The 3815-nt window shown below is 46.7% G+C and overlaps 1 protein-coding gene across 2 annotated transcripts in view; it reads left to right on the top strand.

The window, feature by feature from the left end:
* Positions 1-3815, top strand: part of SLC39A11 (solute carrier family 39, member 11) — a 426313-nt gene that overhangs the window by 82232 nt on the left and 340266 nt on the right. The window lies entirely within an intron of this gene.

Raw genomic sequence — 3815 nt, 5'->3', positions numbered from 1 at the left:
TGCTGTACATAGTAGGTCTTCAGGAGGTTAGTGATTAAGTAAATGAAGGAAAGAGTGATGATGCAAGTATCAAATGAGACCATATCTGTGAAGATTCCTTCTAAACCTACTATGTGCTTTCCCCTTGGGAACCTGTTTCACACATGAGAATGAGTTTCTGGAAGCAAATCCAAGCCCTTTGCAATCAACACTTTTGGGGCACTGTAAACACAAGGCACAGACAGTTAAAAGTGTGTGTGGGGGGGGCGGGGGGAGGAAAAGCTTCATTGGGAATTTGTGATGTGGCTTTTTATGCTTTATTTACTCTCTTAATTATGTTTGCCTTAGATGCTAAAGACCAATGTGCCATTTAGAATGAGCATTTTCTGAGCAGTGTGATCAGGAAATGTGTTAGAAAGGGTGTGGAATTGGGGAAAAGCAGACGTCAGTCTGTGGAACTTTAGAAAAATATATTGCCCGCTGTCTGGTTGGTTCCCTCTCTGGAGGTTGTTTCATCAGGTCTGGGACAAGGCCTAGGCATTTAAAAGCAAGCAAGCAAACACAAAGCATTCTTATAAGGACTTTGATGTTCAGCCAAGACTGACGACCACTGGCTGAAAGCTTGTTGTTAAGTGTGGTTGAGCCAAAAAAAAAAAAAAAAAGTGTGGAAAATGGAATTCAAAGATGCTGGAATTTTTTGAAGCCCACCGTATATGCAACAAATCATTTGCCATTTCAACATTTTTTCACGTGGACAATTCAGTGACTGTAGTTAAGTTTGGAAGCACGGTGGCTCCATAGGATGAACACTGGACTGAGAAACACGGAGTTGGCAGTTCAAGCCCACCAATTGCTCTGTGCGAGAAAGATGGGGCTTTTTATTCCTGCAAAGATTTTAAGGAAACCCTGTACAGAATCGTTATGAATCAGAACTGACCCGATGGAACTTAGTAATAACAAGTTAAGTTTACCTTGCTGTTCAATCACCATTATTATCCATTCCCAGGATCTTTAGTCGAGATGATTGTGGCTGTTAAGTGCTGTCCAGTTGGTTCTGACTCATAGTGACCCAGTATAGGGTTTCTAAGGAGCAGATGATAAGTTTGAACTGTCGACCTGTCGACCAGGGTTCAAAGTGACCCTGCGGTCCAGTGTTTATCCTACAGTGTCCCCCTAGATGATGATAACCGTATAATACATACAGAGGCCTTCTGTGGCGCTGTAGGATCAGCACTGGTTCAAATCCACCAGTGACTCCTCAGAAACCCTGTGCAGTTTGCTATGAGGTGAAACAAACTCGACAGCATTTAACACCTACACACACACACACACACACACACACATGCTGTTCTTATTGGATGCTGTTGAGTAGATTCAGTAGATTCAGACTCTTAGCATCCCCAGTGGTGAGGTAGAACGGCTCCACAGAGTTTTCTTAGCTGTAAACAGATCAGCAGCTCTTTCTCCTTCAGAGCCGCTGGGTAGCTTTGAACTGCCAATCTTTAAGGCAACGGCTGAGCACTCTCTCATGGTGCCACCAGCACTCCTTGCAGATACATCAGCGAACACTCTTGGGTAGTTTGTTTACACGACAACGTTATTGCCCTTACAATCAGCGCACACTTGTCCAGGCACCATCTTTTGGCAGCCCTGCAAGGCAGGGGCTGTTACTAAGATTATTTGCATACATGTAGGAAGTGCAGCTCATTGGTCTAAAAACAGGTGAAAAAGGCCTCATCTTGCTCAGTCACAAGACCAGAGGCACACAGGTGGTGGTCACTGACCCACCCAGGTGTTGAGGTGGAGCCTCTGTTGGCGGGTCCCTGAGCTGCTGTGTCCAGCAGAGCCCTGTAGGTCACATCACAGGGTAGTTTGTGGTTAGCTCTAACTTATCTTCGCTGAGGCCCTGCAGCACCATTGATCGCTCAGTGCTGTCCCGAGTGCCTACTGTGTCCCTGTCTTAGATTTCAGTGGCGCTGTGAGTGGTGCTTCCTATTGTCCAGCCATTCCACCTAGACTCCTCCCTCACTTTGGATGCCAAACAGGAGAGAATGAAAAGGCGACACCATTTTTACATTTGTCTCTGAATTCCATCAGGGAAGGCGTCTTCGCTTCTTAGTGTGGCTGTAAATGAAAGTGCTGCCTCACTCACTGACAGCAAGTCCCTTTGACTCACAGTGACCCTGTGTGGGGTTTCCAAGGCCGAAAGTCTTTATGGGTGCAGACAGCCGCATGTCTCTTCTGCAGAGTGGCTGGTGGGTTTGGACTGCCGATCTTGTTTTTAGCAGTCCAGTGCTTAACCTAGAGTACCACCTTCTCACAGCTCAGAAAGCTGTTGTCGGTTCTAACTCGTAGTGACCCTGTATAGGGTTTCTAAGAAGCGGTTGGTGTGTTTGAACCTCCAACCTTGTGGTTCAAACCAACCTTGTGGTCCAGTGCTTTATGGCTCTAGGGAGAGGTGCTTTCTTGTCTGTTTCAGCTTTCGATGTTATGGTTGCTGGTGTCCTGGAGTTGATTTCTACTCCTAGCTCGTGTGACAGAACAGAACACTCCCCATAGGGTCTTCGACTGAAATTTCCTAGCTGAGCTGTTTTCAGTTAGCAGCTGAGCTGGACTGTTGACTTTGCATCTGCTTCCCTGGCTTCACATAGTTCCTTTCCCCACATCTGCTTGTTTGCCTGTGAGCTCACCCTACACAGATAGGACCTCTGTAACAGAACAAAGAAAACTCTACTTCCAAAAAGGATTCTGCACAGAAGGAGAGGGTGTTGTCAGTGTGCTGTGTGGTGAAGGCACGCCGGCTCTTACTTGTCAGAGGGGCTCTGGGGTATCTGAGCAGGTCTGCAGTATGACTGAAGCCTGTCTTCTCCCCATGCTCTCCTCATGGCCTTCCTGGAAATCGTCGCCTGCTTTGTCTGGCAACCCGCACTGCCGGCTGACTCGGCTCATCCTGCCCCCATTTTGCTGGATGCCGTTTGCATGTTGAGCTTCCTTATGGTGCTGTGTGTGACAGTTGGGGGAGCCCCAGGAGACTGGCTCAGTGATGGGACCCCTGGTTTTTTTGATCCACAGGTGGATGTGGTTTGGGGCAGGACTTGCAGGTAGCAAGCATGAAGTGAAAGCTAGTCTCGTGCTTGCCGATGCCTGACTTCCACTCAATGACAACAGTGTCTGCTTTCTGACTGCAGAAATATGAGAGCATCCTCTATCCTCCCGGGCTCAGTCATAAGACAGAAACCACACCAGTTCTTTGAACAGAGAGAACTGACTCTAAAAACCTACTATCTAGGTCTACAGCCGATCCCACTGCCGCCGAATTGATTCCAACTCATAGAGGACATAGCAGAATCTGCTCTAGGTACTTTCTGAGAAGCAAGTCTTTATGGAAACAGACTGCCTCTTGCTTCTCTGAAGCTGTGGCTGGTGGGTTCCAACTGCCCACTTTCAGTTACCAGCTCGATGCTTAGCTCACTGTGCCACTGTTGTTATGTGCCGTGGAGTCAGTTCCAACTCCGAGTGACCCTGTATAGGGTTTCTGAGGCTGTAAATCTTTATGGGAGCAGAAAGCTTCATCTTTCTTCCATGGAGCAGCTGGTAGTTTCGAACTGCTGACTGTGAGATTAGCAGCCCAATTCATAACCACTACACTACCAGAGCTCCTTATGTTCCAGTAGGACACCTATAAAGTTGTTATAGTCACTGCCATTGTGTTAATTCCAACTCCTTTGTTATGATTGTTGCTCTATAGAGTTTCTAAGACTGTAAATCTTTTTTTTTTTTTAATGTTTTATTGTGAATTATGTGATAGTTTACATGGGAGAACATTAGCTTTGCAT

Source organism: Chrysochloris asiatica, unplaced genomic scaffold (assembly GCF_000296735.1).
Source record: "Chrysochloris asiatica unplaced genomic scaffold, ChrAsi1.0 scaffold00192, whole genome shotgun sequence".
NCBI classification, from domain to species: Eukaryota; Metazoa; Chordata; class Mammalia; order Afrosoricida; family Chrysochloridae; genus Chrysochloris; species Chrysochloris asiatica.
Note: the sequence above shows the minus strand (reverse complement) of the source record. Positions and strands in the feature narration are given on the sequence as shown.